This window comes from Sarcophilus harrisii, chromosome 6 (assembly GCF_902635505.1).
Source record: "Sarcophilus harrisii chromosome 6, mSarHar1.11, whole genome shotgun sequence".
Taxonomy (NCBI): domain Eukaryota; kingdom Metazoa; phylum Chordata; class Mammalia; order Dasyuromorphia; family Dasyuridae; genus Sarcophilus; species Sarcophilus harrisii.
Genome location: NC_045431.1, coordinates 29,274,961 through 29,292,739, shown reverse-complemented (window position 1 = coordinate 29,292,739; position 17,779 = coordinate 29,274,961). Strand labels below are relative to the sequence as shown.

Sequence of the window (17,779 nt, the reverse complement as noted above, 5' to 3'; positions counted from 1 at the left end):
GTTTAAAGTATACTTTTTGGTCCAAATTTCTGCAAGGTGACTATAACCAAGTATACTTACACAGGCAGATACATACATACATATACATACATTCCTATATATATTTATATCATAGATATCTTTATGTGACTAGATATATCTAGTTAATGTAAATCTATATATCTATTTATCTCTATATCTACATCTATATATTGAGATGTATGTATATAGATCTAGATATGACTCTTGATAAATATATCTATAAATATCAAGAGATACCTGTATCTATTTAATATATATGATTTATCTATTCAGGTATGTACAGATCAAGATAAATATATAGAGAGGTGGATATCTATGTCTAGATATTTATAACTATATCTGAATATGTATAGAAATACTTCTATTTAATATAAATATATATCTTTATTTCTGTCTCTTCTCTATATATATATGGATAGATGTGTATAGATTTATATATACATATAAAGCTATATCTAAAATGTATATATACATATATTTAATGTCTATGATATATCTAATTACCTCCATGTTTATATCTATATCTATTTATATCTACCTAGATAGATGTATATAGATCTAGATATATGTGTATACATATATATATATATATCTTTTTATCTCTTATCTACATATATGTAGCTATATATAGATATATACCCAATATATATGATATATCCATATAGGTAGATACCTAGATATATACAGATTGAGATATATCTAGATATGTATCGATGTATATCTATTTGATATGTATAAAATATCTATATATCCATAGATATATTTATAGATATATCATATATATTAAATAGATACCTATTTGAGAAGCTAGCTAGCTTGTTTTTTTCTCCTAGGTTTCAATAAATGTGAAGGTCTGATGAAAAATAGAACCTTATTTATATTTTTATTGGTCTGTTTTTAAGTTGAAAGTGATTTTATATGAGTTGAAATTATTTTTTAACTTTATTACATATTAATATAATTCACTTAAATCCATCTTTTATAAATCTAACTTGGAATAACTTCTTAAATTATAACATAGCCAAAGAGATTCTCTTTTGCTTTTATGTTGTTTTTCATTTATGTACTTATATGTTTGTGATTTGTATTGAATAGAAATAAAAATGAAAGTGGTATAATTTAGGTAGAATGGGTCATCACCCATATAAATGTTTTTATTAAATACTCATACATTTATAGCACTATGCAGGGCAATCTACAGGGAATAGCCTTGTCCTTGAGGACTATAAAATGAAAGGTAATTAGTGGCCTGTGGTTTAGAAATATTTTATCAGCACTCAAAGATGGTCTGAGCTCCTGGAATTCAAATAAGGCAGTGTAATTTAATTGGAAAGAGAAAGATAGTTGGAGTTAGAAGACCAGGATTCATTTCTTACTAGTCTCATGGACTAGTTGTGGAACCTAGGGTGAGCAACTTAACCCCATCCAGGTCTTAGTTCCCTTATTCATGAAAATAAGGGGATTGAGAGGTACCAACTCATATCCATCAAATTGGCTAACATGACAGAAAAGGAAAACGACAAGTGCTGAAGAGGATGTGGAAAAATAGATATACTAATATACTTTTGGTAGAGTTGTGATTCAGATATCAATTCTGTAACTAAGCCCAAAAGGCTGTGAATGTCCTTTGACTCAGAAATACCACTACTAGGTCTGTATCCCAAAAAGATCAAAGAAAAAGGAAAAGGACCTATTTGTACCAAAATATTTATAGCAGTTTTTTTTTTTTAATACCCAATGAATTGGTGTGGGGATGCCCATCAATTGGGGAATGGCTGGACAATCGTGATATGTGATTTTGATGGAATGTTATCATGCTATAAGAAATGGTAAGTTTCAGAAAAATCTGGGTAGATTTATATGACTGATGCAAATTGAAATGAGTAGAACCAGAGACTATTGAACACAATAACAGAAATAATATGATAATCAACTATAAACACTTAGCTACTTTGTTAAATACAAATGATCCATGAAAATGCCCAAGGACTGACTCATGATGAAAAATGCTATCTCCCACCAGAGAGAGAACTGATGGACTCTGAATGCAGATTGAAGCATTTTATTTATTTATATGAATATATATTTATTTAATCATGGTTAATATGCTGATATGTTTTGTTTGACTTCATATTTATCATATTTGTTTTCTTCTTAATAAAACAGGAGAGACAGTGAAGGGCTACAGAGAATTTGGAACTAAAAATAAAAAATTTAAATAAAATAAATGGAATTCTGGACCTCTTACTTAAATAGATGCTTATTCCTTTGTAGGCTAGAGAAACTTTGATAATGTATCAAAGTGTGTTTAAATATTTTATTTGTTCTTGAGAGTTTAGAATTTGCTGCTTTTTAATATAAAAAATGCAATTGTAATAAAAAAAACCTTGAGTCTAAATCAAGTTCTAAATTATATTATATTATATTAATATAAGTGAATTTATTTTGATAAGCTTGAAATCAGTGTTTCAGTACAAATGTATGTGTGTGACACACACATAAATATTTGCTTCTATTTAGTTATTGTTAGCTATTAAAAATTTCAGTTTTTCATTCATTGATGTTTACACACACTTGTATATATATATAGTATATATATAAAACACATTTATAAATAGTTGCTGCTATTTAGTTATTGTTGATCTCAGTTCCATATTTAAAATTTCAGTTTTTCATCCATTAATGTATACATTATTGGTTTGTGTTATTTTTTTTTACATTATTTGCTTATTATAAAACTATAATATATTTTGCCAAGGATTAAAAAGGGGAGAGGGGGAAGGGGGAAGTTGGAGAAGATGGTCTCTTAGGCCTCTTCAAATTAACTCTATGACCCTATTATCCCTTGTAGCTTGGAAAAAAGGGAGGTGGGTTTATCTAGTTAAATAAGTAATGCATTTTGTGGTTGTTCTTGTAAAGCCTAGAAATTGATGCTTATTTAATTAATACCTGGCTGAGGCATTCAAATACTATGCTTCATAGGATCTTTCTTCCTAGGAATTGTTCCATCTATTTAAAATAAGTAATAAGGCATAATAAAACCTCCTTTCTGGTACATAATAATAGCTAACTACTAAGAATTCACGTTTATACAAGGTGTCCGGAAAGTCTCACTGCTTTAATAACTTGTAATAAACCTTAATGACTTACAACTACACGAAGACTTTAGATACGCCTTCTGTATGGCATTTAAGTTCTGCAGATCACTTTACACATATGTTCTCATTTGATATATTGGATATATTGCTGGAGAACAGTGATCACGATGTATCCCATTCTGTCTGAAATGTACTTGTGAAGGGGGTCTACAGTGAGGGTGAATACCAAGATTGACTTTTTTTAGAAAGCATGAAAACTTTACCGTTTGAGTTTCATAAAGTGATTGTTCAGAATGCCTTATTTGGAATCATCTTCGTGGTATTAGGAGAGATCTGCTTGGAAGATGAAGGCAAAGGGATGCTCTCATGCTCTCCGGTCATTTAATTTTAACTTGGGTCAGATCTGGCCCTCAGGCATGCACTTCCTGAAATGATCAGCCTTTCTACCAGACTGACTCTTAACCCACTGGAATACTGATAAGGTTCACATACTCAGGCGGATGTTAGTTTTTTCTGACCATAGTGTGATGGATCGACTTCTGGGTCTGCCGCAGATGTTTTTTGTTGTGAACCTGGCTGGCCACTCACTGAAACTCAGTTTTCTTATTTGTAAAATGGGGTTGGATTTGTGATTTTCTCCTGCTATAAACCTGTGAGCCCTTCCCTGGTATCTTTTTCTAGGGTTTGCCCTTGGCAGGATTAAGATATCTGAGTTAATTGTGGGCATGGAATGCAAATAAAGGCAGTTTGGTGATTCTGAGGGTCCTGTATTTATTGTAGATTACAGCAGAATCTGTGGAATCAATCTTTTTCCATTATAGCATTTTCCTTTCTGGTATTTGAACATCCTACCAGATAGTGCTGTTATCTCTTGAACGGTACCAAAGACATAGCATGTTTGAATGTGCCTTCATTTTAAGCTACATATTATTTGTCTACCTTTCTAAATGTTATTTTTTTGTGTGTGTGTGCAGCAGAATAACAATTGATATTTGTTATATTGATTCAAGGTCTGCAAAATAAGTCTGGAGGACCCGAATTTAAATCTTGCCTCAGACACTCTATAGTTTATCTAAGTCACTTAATCTCTTTAAGTTTTTGTTTCCTTATCTGGAAAATGGGTATAATAGATCTACTGAGGATCATAGTAAATGTTGTTATGAGGATCAAGTGGAATAATAAATGTAAAGCATTTCACAAATCGCAAAGTGCTTTATAATAATACTAATGAAAAATTTATCTTGTTTGATCTTATGGCAAGAGGTAGTTCATACAATATTATGATTTTGATTTTACAGATGAAGAAACTTGGAAATGTTACTTTCAAGGGGAATAAGTGTGTGTGTGTGTGTGTGTGTGTGTGTGTGTGTGTCTATGTTTTAGGTAGATCGTGCTGTGGGTATTGATAGACCCTGGAATCAAGGAGACTTGTGTTAGATTTTGCCTTAGATAATCACTAGCTGAGTAATGCTGGATTTTGCCTCAGTTTCTTCATCTGTAAAAAGCAGATAAAGGAATTTACTTCTCAGGGATTTTGTGAAGATCAAATGAGATAGTATTTATAAAGTGCTTTGTAAACCTTAGACCCTTGTATAAATGCTGGCTATTATTATTGTTGTTATTATTATTACTCGTATGATTTTAACATTAAGAGCCAGTTTAGGAATTTCACAGGCCTTCCTCACAGTGACTTTAGCTTTCCCACCTTGGCATTTCTCACCTTGATTCTCCATCTTCTCCAGAATTAACTCAAGAGAGGCAGTTTCTAAAGCAATTTCTCAACACACTCTCAAAGGACAAAGATTTGCCATAGTTTGGGAGGTTCAAAAGAATGTTCCCCAGCCTCTGAAGGCTATACCAAGAGCTAAGTATTTGAGCAAGGACAATATTCTTGGAACAAATGCCCCTTTAGTCTCTTAAGGACACCACTTGGAAGGAAAGGACAATCATTTGGAGCTATAAATTTTAGTCGGTTTGTTTTTTTAAAAAAAATCACTCCGTGACTTTATGGTCACACCTCATGTCAATTTTCAGACATCTTTAAATAAGTAATGTAGAACAATTTAATGCCCTTTATTTTCTTTATTCGGTTCAGGCAGCTTAGATTGAACGCCCCCAAACCACCTACTTGTGGCCTAGACTGCCATAGATAAATGAGACAGTTTCTGCCTTGGAGAATTTATAGTCCATCACAGGCCAGATAAACGTAGGTGATAAAATATACTACTTGTATTATGTTGAAGGGGTTAAAAACAAGGATGAGAGAAAATAGCTGACTTCCCTCTCTAACCAAGGAAAGTTTTATAGACAAGATGTACTTTCCTGAAGAATTTCTAGAATCTGAAGATTTGTTAGTGTGATTTATTCCTATTGCTTCTGTCACAATTGTCCATATAATCCTACTACCAGGAAATGTTTTAAAAAAAGGTCATACATAAGAATATATTACTATAAGCATATAGAAAAATCTATTAATCTATTAATTAATTAATCTAAAAATCTATTAAAATTAATTTTATTTCTTTCAATTAACAAAAAATATTTTTTCCTTCTTATCTTCCTTTCCCCATTGAAGAAGAAAGAAAAAAAAAAACTCTGGTAACAATTAGATATATTATTCGAGCAAAGCAAATTCCTGCTTTGACCATGTCCAAAAAGAAATACGCATTATTCTGCACCGTGAATCCATCGCCTCTTTAGGAAGTAGAAAGCATGTTTCATCATGAGCCCTTGGAATAGTGATTGATCATTTATTTCATTAGTCAGAGTACTTAGAAGATTGTTTGTCTTTATAGAGACAAATGTCACATGCGCACACACACATAAATATTCTATAAATTGTTATATAAAATTTCATTGCATAAATTGTGTCCTAGTTCTGTTCATTTCACTCTGTATAAGTTCATGGAAGTCTTCTCAGATTTCTCTGAAATTGTCTCCATCATTCCATTAGAGTCATGTCAGTTCATATATTTCCTTATTCTTGGTAGAGAAGTGGGTGACTATGGAAGAGAAATGTTCCATGTCCTCTCAGATGTGATCATTTTCTCCCATCAGTTTTACTTAACTAGGAAACTTGGCTTAGTGGATGAAGTCTTTGAGGTCAGAAAGATCTGAATTTGAATCCTGGCATAGATATTAGTTCTGTAGCCAAAGGCAATTCACTTTTCCTTGTTCAGCCTCAGTTGGCCATCTGTAAAATGGTGATAATAATAGCACTTACCTCTCTGAGTTGTTGAAGAGATGGAATGAGACAATGTACCCCTAGAAGGTGCTTTGCATAACTTAAAAGGGCTTTATAAATGTTGGGGATTAGTAGCTGGTTTTCTTTGTTACAAGGTAGTTCTGTGATGGTGCATTTAGAAATGACTGTGGTATAAAGAAACAATTTCTCAATATAACTTTTTAAAAGCTGGATACTTAGGTTTTTCTTAAGAGTAGGTTTGTGCTTTTTTATCTAGATAAGGAGAGAACAAATAGATGTGATTCCTTTTCTTTAAAAAAAAAAAAACTTCAATAGTATTTCATTTTTCTACATACATGTAAAGATAGTTTCACCATTCATTTTTCTAAGATTTTGACTTCCAAATTTTTTTCTCCCTTTCACTCCCCAAGACTTCTCTGATTTAGATGATACACGTACAATCATTTTAAACATATTTCCATATTAGTCATGTTGTAAAAGAAAAAATCAGAACAAAAGGGGAAAATGCCCAGGAAAAAAAAAAGGAAACAAAAGAAAAGTAAAAATATGCTTTGGTCCACATTCAGTCTCCATAGTTCTCTCTCTGCATACGAATGACATTTTCTATCCCAAGTCTATTGGAATTGTCTTGGGTGGCTGTATTGCTGAGAAGAGCTGAGTCTATCAGAATTGTTTATGTGATATTTACTCCTCTCCTAGTGCCAGGGTCAGTGTTCAACAAAGGCCCCCAAAAGTTATTAATATACTAAAGAGGATCATGGTGAGAACATCTTTCAGCAAGAACTGTTATATTTTTTGCAAGTATGTACAAATTCTATCAGTAAATTGTGGAGTAATAGAATTTCAGCAAAGGCAGTGAAGGCCATATTGATATTCATTAAAAAATAGTGATCCTACATCTGTACCAATATTATATTTTGCTCTATTGTTCAATAAGTCCTAGGTAATTTTGGTGTTACTTTGGAGTAGTTACAACTCTTCTCTCATATTTCATTAAACTGAAAAACACTTGATATTTATAATGGAATAATTATGCAAATAGAATCGCAATTACTATTCCAACACCAGAGCTCAAAAGTCTGTATATTTTTGGCAGATGTGATGAAGACCGAAGAACAACTTTACATTTATATAACTTTAAAATGAAATGTGGCCTAAGGATCCCAAGGGTCAGTTTTCTGGTAGCTACCAGAATCTTGAATTATTCATCGCCATCCCTTTCAGTACGGTGATGTGGATGTGTTTATCAAATGCAAGGTACCTTCCATTGTTGAACTGTCCCAGAAAAGATGAATATGACCTCAATATTTATTTCCCAGTGCCTCCTTTTACCAAAAATTGATCCAAATGTAATTTAATGATATAGGGTCTCAAGATTTTGGACCAAAGGGGACCTTCTATAAGTGTTTCAATTTGACTGCCTCATTTTACAAATGAGGAAATGAAGGTCCAAAGACACAAGGTATCATTTGGTTTACAATTCTATGGAAGGAATTACACTCTCAATGAATGTTTCCTTTGCAAATATACATCCCTTAATTACCTTTTCCTAATTAACTTTCTCTAATATGTTTTAGTTTGGTAAATCCTCAAAGGATTATTTTTCCTTACCTCATTGCCAAGTGCATAGTAAGGTCTGCTTTTCATTTCTCAGTTTGGACCAGTTCTTAGCCAATTAGATCTCTGGTTACTTTTCAAAGGAGGAGAAGAAATTTGTCACTGCCAGAATATTGGCACAATTCTTCTGACCCACTTGGACTGAGACTCCCATTATATCCTTGCCATTTTTCCTCTGCCAACAATTCTTTTGGTATGCCACTGAGAGAGAGGGTTTCTGAGTTGGGCTCCGGGTATGTGTGTGATTATAATTATTATTGTTATTATTTTTTTGTAAAGGATTTCAATTTCTTTTAATTATTGAGTGTAGATAATAAAGGGGTAGTTAGGTGGTATAATGGATAGAGTGCTGGGTTGGAATCAGGAAGATTTATCTTTGGGAGTTCAAACAGGGCCCCACCCAAATTACGTAACTGTTTGCCTCCGTTTCCCCATTTGTAAAATGAGATAGAGAAGGAAATGGCAAACCACTCTGGTCTTTGCCAAAAAAAAAAAAAATACTAAAGAGTTGGACACAACTGAAATGACTGACAAACAACAGCAAAAATAGATAATAAATGATGTTTTGTATTGCATTTTGAAATTTGTGTAGTTCTTAAAATATATGGTCTCACTTGATCCTCAGATTAATCTGTGATATAAGTACTATTAGTATTGGTTTCCCATTTCACAAATAAATAATCTGAGATTTAGGGTGATTTAAATGACTTGGCTAAGACTATACAGCTAAGAAGTAATAGGAGGCACAAATCCAGACTTCTCCTGCCCTCAAGTCTATTACTCTTTACATAATATCATAGTGCTACTGAATTCTACCAGGGTATTTTCTCCCAAGTCACATCCATTGAATATTTGTATGTCATGGTTTTGAGTCTAACTAATTATCATTCTGATTGACGTTCATTAATAGGTAGGAAATATTATTTCTAAAATTTTGTGTCCAGAACTGGGCACAGCACTTGAGATATGTTTACACTAAAGACAAGATCCCATTTGGTATTATTACTTTCTTTTCGTTTTGGAGAGTCTTCAGTTTAATTTTATTTGAACGGGTAGAGAAGGTGGTAAATCTTGTATTGGTAAATCTGGGTTTTTCCTATACCAGTGAAGTGTTATAAGTCTATCCCCATCCTGATTCTTGATTTGGTCCATTATATAAGCCTATTGAGAAAGTTTGTGTTCATGAACTACTTATCTGACATTAGTTAGCCTTCTCATTTGATTAAAAAAATCAGTTACTGATTAAAAATTTTGAGTGGAGCTGCATCAAAAACAGACATTTCTGTGGCACACTGTTACTGATCTTTTCCTAATTAATGGGGGATTGATTTTCCCAATTAATTCCCAATTCATATCCAAATAATTGGATATTAATATCCAAATAGGGTATTAACTCCCATTCTTTGGTTGTTCTTGTAATACACATCATATAAAACTTATCTCTAAGCATGAAGAATAAATGTTGTAGAAGTTCTGAAGAGAATTTATCCTCCTTAATCCTGTAGTCCTTTTTGTCCTTCTTGTATAGCACTGATCATACTCTACCTTATATTATCATTATTTATGTACTTATCTTATCCTTTCTTCTGGGTTGGAATTTTGCGTTCAGTTTTGGGTGCCATAGATTAGGAAGAACATTGATAAGCTGGAGGTCATACAGAGAAGGTCAAATAATGTTGAATGGACTGAAACCCATGCTAAATGTGTACTGTTTGAAGGAACTGGAAAGCCTGGAGAAGAGTTTAAGGAGAGCTGCTGTCAAATGTTTGTCATATTGGAAAGGAATTTGATTTGTTCTGTTTGGCCCCAGGAGGAAAACGTGAAATATTGGGATAGAAATTGAATAATGGAAAATCTAATTTTGTCTAGAAAAAGCTTCCTGGACTTTAGAAATCTTCAGAAATGGAATAGTTGGCTTTGGGCATATTGCATTTACCCTCATTGAGGTAGAAGATGGAGAATCTTATACTGGATATATTGTGCCAGGATACTTGGGAACGGGAGGATGTACAGGTTGAACTAGATGCTCACTGAGATTTCTTCCAACTTCTCTTTTTTTTTCAGTTCTATGATTGTAAGATTTTTGAACAAAAGAACTGTTTTCATCCTTCTGTGTCATGAATAACTTTGCCCATATTAGGTATTCAATAAATATCTATGTAATTTCATAATGAAGAGATGGTTGAAAAATAGGTAAATTTTTCATGGTTTGTAGAGAACATTAACTATGAGGATTTAGGGAGAGGTATGAATCTAATTAGACTTTTATATTTCAAGTCTGAATGACTAGAATAATGGTAGTATCACATTAACAATAGAAGTAAGAAAATGAATAAATACCAGTTTTGAAGGGATGAATTAATTTATAAATTTTGAGTTTGAAGAGTTTGCAAAACATCCAGTGGGGGAAAAAAATCTAATAAACAGTTGTGTAAGTTTCAGTGAAAAGTTAGGCCTTTTGCTATAAGTTAGAGTGCCATCTTTGTGTGATAATTGTCTGGATGCATGGGTGCTTCTGCATTGGAATCTCCTTGCTTTGTATAGCCTCTTTCTCTGAGTTTTCTTCAGTTTCCCCCTTTTCTACTATATACCTTTCCCCCAAAATATGAGGATTATATTAAGAACCATGAATATTTTACCCTTTATTGGTCAATATAATGCCAGATGGTAGAATTCCCTACTGCCAATATTCTGTATGTAACTTTGGATTTTAATTTAATTTTAATATAACTATTAACAACTCACACTTACATAGTACTCTAAATTTGTAAAGGACTTTGTATACATTCTCATTTGATCCTCCCAATAATCTTGTGAGGAAACTGAGGCCAGAGAAGTTAGTGACTTGCCTAGTCATACAACTAAGATTTCAAAACCATGTTTTCTTGACTCCAATGATTAGTGTACTCTTCATTTTTCCATGCCGATTCTATCAGGGTGTTGAGTGTTTCACTTGAAAGTGAGACCTGGACTAGATTTTCTTGACTGCGGGACGCATTCCTTCCCCTCTTAAATAGAAGATGGGAAGAAGAGACATTAGAATGCCAGTTTTTGCCCACTTATCAATGTCATTTCCGTTTTTTCCTGATACTTATTTCCTTACAACCTAACTGCAAAAAAGATTAGAATTAGAAAATTTTGTTTTATTGTCTTTTCAACTTATTTTTCAAATATTTCCCAATTAGATTTTATTTGTCAATTATATTTTTAATATAAAATAAAAATAGAGCTCTCAGTGATTTTTTTCACATCCCTTCCTCATTTATTGAGAAGACAAACAATATGAAACCCATTATACATGTGAAGTCAGACAGAGGAAATTTTCATATTGGCCATGTTGCAAACACACACATATTTCTCCCCACCTCCAAATACACATACACACACGCAAGAAATATGAAAAAAGCTTGTTTCAATTTGCACCCTCTCTTTGGAGGTGGATACTATTTTTAATCATGGGCTTTTTGGAATTGTCTCAGATTATTATATTGATCAGTGCAGCTAAATATTTTACATTTTTCATCATTACAATGTTGCTATTACTATGTATAATGTTTGTCTGGTTCTGTTCATTTTGCATGAATTCATATGTTTTTCCAAGTTTTTCTGAAACTAGCCTATTTGTTATTTCTTACAGCACAACAGTATTTCATCACAATTATATTCTACAACTTTTTCAGCCATTCTCTAATTAATGGGCGTGCCTTAATTTCCAGTTTTTGCTATCACAAAAAGAGCTGCTGTGAATAGTTTTGTACACATGGATCCTTTCCCTTTCCTTTGATCTTTTTGAGCTATAATAGGGGGATTTCTCGGTCATAAGATATACATGGGTTTATAGCCTTTTGAGTATATTATTCTAAATGATTCTGCAGAATGGTTGAATCAGATTACACCACCAACAGTGCATTAATGTCCCTATTTTTTCAAATCATCTCTAGCATTTGTTCTTTTCCTCTTCTGTCATATTAACCAATCTAGTTGGTGTGAGATGGTACTTCAGAATTGTTTTAATTTGCATTTCTCTTAGAGAATTTTTTCATGTAACTATTGATAGCTTTGATTTCTAATTCTGAAATCAGTTTGTTTGTATTCTTTGACCATTTGTCAATTAGGAGAATAACTCTTGTTTTTATAAATTTGGCTCATTTACATATAAATATATATATGCATATATATATTGTGTGTGTGTGCATGAAATTTCTTTTTCTATCTCTTCCTGATGGCTTTTGTTGGTAGTATATAGAAATGCTAGTGATTTGAGTTTATATTTTATATCTAACTTTCTTAAAGTTGTTAATTGTTTCAGTTTTTCAGTTGATTCTCTAGGGTTCTTGAAATATACCATTATAATATCTGCAGAAAGTGATACTTTTGTTTCCTCATTGCCTATTTTTATTCCTTTAATTTTTTTTTGTCTTATTGCTATAACTAGCATTCTTAGTACGATACCGAATAATAGTGGTGATAATGAACATCCTTGCTTTACCTCTGATCTTAACTGGGAGGTTTCTAATTTATCTCATTATAAAGAATACTTACTCATGATTTTTAGATACATACTGTTGTTCATTTCAAGAAAGACTCTGAAATAGAATATTTTGATTTGAGTGTTTTATAGCAGACAGAGCATAAATGTCCACATTTGTATGTTGTTTCAAGTTCCTAAGTTTTTGTTAGATCTATGTTGATAATGTATCTAGTGTCCTCCTGAACTACCTGCTTTTAAAATTTGTGCCATTGAAAGCATTATAACTGTGGTTGGAGGGTAAAAAGGGAATTGATATGGAGCTTAAAGCCTGTGTTTTGCAGCACAAAGAGACCTGTAATAACTTTTTAAGGACATGTTCAGATGTCTTCCGTCTTGCTAATATTGTCTCAAGAATTGTTTGTATTTGAATTCAGAAAAGGATTTCAGAATAAATAAAAGCTTCATTTCAGATACTGGAGTTTGAACAAAGGAATATGATGATTTCATTTTGTAGTTGTTGACACTCTCTTTCAGTATTTTGAATAAGTAAACATGTACACATTTTAAACTATATGTTTAAATGTTGCTCTGTGTTTGGGCAGGGCCAATCTCAAGAAATTTGTTCCTTAACTGAAATATATTTAAAATCACAGGATATTTTTTTCAGAATCTAAGAACAGTTTGCTTTGCCAAATCTTTTTCTTTTTAAAATTTTGCTAAGTAAAAGTAGAAGCTGTTGGTTTAGTCAAAGATCTCTTTGTTTTTTTTTTTTCCAAATCAAAATATGATTCTCCCTCCCCTCCTTTTTGTGATATCTTTGAATTGGCGAGGATCACTAACATTTTAAAACAGTAACCAAAAACAGTCCCTACCCTCAAAAATCTTATTTGTGAAGGATATGGCTATTAATGTTTCAGGTAGGCCATTTTGTTTGTTTTTTGAAAAAAAAAAATGAGTTACAAATAAAGACATCTTCCAGGAGTTTTAGGATCTTAGCTAAAGGAGTTGGAGGAGACCTTATCCTACTTGCTACCATATTATCAGATACCCATGGCGACCCATGATAAATGACAACCTTTTAGAAGTGGAACCCTTACCCTTTTTTTGGCTGGTGTGTGTATTTCAGAATAATAACAGTGATAGCTATTTGATTACAGATATAATAAATAGCACAATGAAGATTTGAGCTGGTTTTGAATCTTGGCTTTGCCACTCAGTGTCTTTGTGCTCTTAGGCATGTTTGTTACTTACACCTCAGTTTCTTTATCTCTAAAATGAGAGCCTTGGACTAGATCTAAGCTCCTCTCATTTCACAAATAAATTCACATTTATTTGGCACCTGCAGTATTCCATTTGCTTCTCTTCACTACCGTTAGTGATATCAGCATTATGGCAGTCATTTTACTGATGGGGAAACCTAAGTTCAGGAAAGTTATACTTGACCAGGATCTCCAAGTCCATCAATGGTCCCATTGATTTACATCCCCCACCCCCCTTTACAGACTGCATCCCCATCAGACTTGCCTGCTCAGCCTTGAATTTTCCTTTGTTTCACAGGTGACCATGGGCTAAGAATTCATCATTATGTGGCCAGCCTGCTGGTAATGAGTTCTTTAGTATTTAGGGAGTCTCGTCCCTGAAAAGCAGACACCGTCTGGGACCTGAGCCATCCTTGAAGTCTTTTCAGTTTGGTTTGTGTTCTGCTGACGTAGTAAAGTTTTCTCCTATAGAAAATTGCTTCCTTCCATCTTACTGACTTGAGATTTGAATGGATATACCCACTTCTCTTTTTAAAAAAAGTAAATGTCATTTGGGAAGGAGACTGTTGGCCTTGAACAACTTCATGTGCATTCTTTTAGCTATTATTTCAACTTTAAATAAAATTGTGGAATTAAGGATAAGTTTTTAAATTAGAAGGGCTAGGAAGTTTGTTTAAAGAAGAAGCTAGGTTGGGCTGAGTGTGATTTTTGGGTACCCAGAAGGTGGTATAGGGGTATTGGCTTTTGGGGGAAATGAAAATAGGAGATGTGAAAGGGGCACAGAACAGAAGGAGACTGGACTTGAAATTTTGCTTATGGTTGTCATTGTGGGGTACTTCTAAATATATTCTCTGTACTTGCCTAATAAGTATCTGTGTTTTATATGCTGGCTCTGTTGGGATAATTCATCCCTTTTGGAATATAACTACTACTTAGAGAGGTATTTTAAGAAACAAAGTTTCATTAGTGGAGCCTTTTAAAATAGGGATTGTAATATATATATATATATATATATATATATATATATATATATATATATATATATATCTGTAACATCTATATGTATCTGTCTGTCAGAAATAACTCCTGGAGTTATTGAGGATCAATTGAGATAATAATTATAAAACACTTAGCACATTACCTGGCATATAGTAAGCATTATGGAAAAACTTGGAAGGACTTACGTGAACTGATGCTGAGGGAAGTGAACAGCAAATCCAGAACATTGTACATAACACAGCAACATTGTGCAATGATCAACTATGATAAGACTTAGCTCTTCTCAGCAGTACAAGGAAATTCTAAGAGACTCATGCTATTGACATCCAGAGAAAGAACTGTGGAGTTTTTACAGATTACAGATGCAGATTGTAGCTTACTATTTTAATCTTTTTGTCTTTTTCTTTCTTGAGGTTTTTCCTTTTTATACTGATTCTTCTTTTACAACATTATTGAAGTGGAAGTGGAATTCATATGATTGTCTGTATTGTCTATATGATTGCCATCTTGAGGAGAGGAGGGAGCTAAGGATGGAGAAAAATTGGAACTTAAAATCTTACAAACATGAATGTGGGGAAACTATCTTTACATGTATTTGGAAAAAAATACTAAATCAAAAATAAGTAAATGAATAAAATTCTCTAAGTGAGACCTAGAATGTTATAAAAGAAATCTAATTGCTCATTGTTTTCCTAAATTTTTTCTTCATTTATATTAATCTAATGTTACTCTTGTCCAAAAGAAGTATAACCGCTTATTTGTTCAGAACTTCATTTCTTTCATATTTGATAGATGAAACACCATGATTTAATAATAATCAAAATCAAAGTTCCACTAATTAAAAATTTGGCATTATTTGGATTAGGGAGCCAGTTTAACGCAATGGAACAAATGTTAGACTTAAAGTCTCAGGACCTGTGTTCAAATTCCAGCTCTGCTACTTTATGGTCTTAAGGAAATTATTGCAATTCTGCAGTTTTATTTTCTACACGTATAAAATGATAGGGAATTAGATTAAATGATGTTTGGCACCTAAGTGGCTTGATGTTTAAAACATTTGACCTGGAGACAGGTAGACTTGAATTAGAATCCTGCCTTAAACATTTAACTAGTGTCTAAGACACTTACTAGTGGTAAGTCACTTAACCTGTCTCAGCCTCAGTTTCCTCATTTGTAAAGTAGAGATTATCATAGCACCTACTTTTCTTGATTTTTTTTTGAGTATCAGAATATTATGGTCTAGTAAGTGTTGGGTACTATGCAAAGCACTAGGATACAAAAAGAGGTAATCAAAGTCTCTATCCTCAAGAAGCTTATAATGTATAGGGAGAGACAACATACAAACAAATATCTAGAAAGCAAACTATATGCAAGATAAATAGGAGATAATTAAGGGAGAGAAAGCACTGGGATTAGGGAAGGCTTCCAGTAGAAGGTGGGATTTTAGTTTGGGACGTAAGGAAGGCAGGGAGATCAGTAGTCAGGTAAGACACCATGTACAGTTCTTTGCCTATCTTAAAGAGCCAAATAAATGTTAATTGAGATGGTGGAGGCTGCTGCTGCTGCTGCTGCTACTACTACTACTACTACTACTACTACTACTATTACTATTACTTACTATCACCTCCACAATCCCTTCCAGTTCCATGATATTATAGTTCTATTAGGTGTTTACTGTGTGTAAATTACTTAGGCCTTTCTTGTGGGAATATGAAAATAGAAAATCACATCTTCTCTGCCTTGAAGGAGTTGATATTCTACTGAAGTATATGGTATGTATAAAGCAGAATGTGATAAGAGGAGGGAAAAGTAGAAAAAGAAAGATATTAGACTGGGAGAGAGGGAGGGGATATCTGGGAAAGCTTCAGGGAAGAGGGGGACCTAAGCTTTATATGATCAATTATTGTCCATTGTTCCATAAAGAGAATCTCATTTTACAGATGAGGAAGCTGAACTCAAGTCCTGATTATTTATCTTCATAACTCCTCCGACATGTACCCATTTTATCAGACATCACTGAAGACTATTCTGAATCACTGATTTTTTTTCAAGTAACCAAAATGTGTCATATTTAAATATAATCCTTTTCTTAAACTGTTTTAAATAATCAATCAATAGACATTTATTAAATGTCCGCTATATGCCAGGTCCTTTTTCCAAAATGCACTATATCCTTAATTGTTTTGTGCAAATGAAACAAAATTTACCTAATTCTGGATGATTCAGTGTCTGTATTCTTTCTGTTTGTCATTTGCAAAACACTTTGCTAAGACTGATGAGAAAGAGAGGATACTTCAATTACTTCAAAGTACTCACAACTCTGATTATAATTCTACTTGACTTTCTACCATAGTATTCTGCTTCTTAAAGAAAGGGACAAAGCTGGTATGTACATAACTCCAGTAAATACAAAACAAGTATGGAAAAACTCCACTAAGTTTCTGTCATGAGGATCATCCATAATTACACAGTATTTTTATATTCATATGCCCTCGGGGACTATGAAAGCATGTAGAACATTTTTATCCTTTCCTAAATGCTCTTCTAGTTCTCTGTGCTATTTTATAGTTGTTTTGTTTCCTTCAATGTAAGTGATCAGTATGTCTTCCTTATGTAGAATGTTTCTTCCTGATTTGAAATTGCTCATCTATCATAGGCTAGGAAAATAGACAATAATACTTGTTAGAATTTTACACTGAACGCGTGTTGCCTCGGACAAAGTGAGACCTGTTGAAGACCTTAGCTTAAAAAGGCTAAGAATTCTCCCTGCATCCTGGGCTATCTCCATTCATCCTGACCGATATCTGGCCCAGATGACACTGGAGGAGAAAATGAGGCTGGTGACCTTGTACGGCTCTCCCTCACTTCAGTCCAATTCAGTTGCATGTCATGTTATCAACTCCCTGATGTCATGGTCCTCTTCAAGAACTAAGAACAAACAGCAAACCAAAATCAATATAATTTTGCCCCAAGTTTTTTAATATATATTTTGATTTCTCAGAATCCTTATATTGTATCCTTTGATGCAGAGTCAGGTTTCTGAATACTTGCGATTGTTTAATAAATGCCTTTTGAGTAAATTAACTATTACCTGTATTTTGTTCTTCAT

General features: G+C 33.0%; 1 protein-coding gene across 9 annotated transcripts in view; it reads left to right on the top strand.

Annotated features, from left to right (window-relative positions):
- Positions 1–17,779, top strand: part of APBB2 (amyloid beta precursor protein binding family B member 2) — a 433,360-nt gene that overhangs the window by 139,977 nt on the left and 275,604 nt on the right. The gene's annotated exons all lie outside the window — the stretch shown is intronic.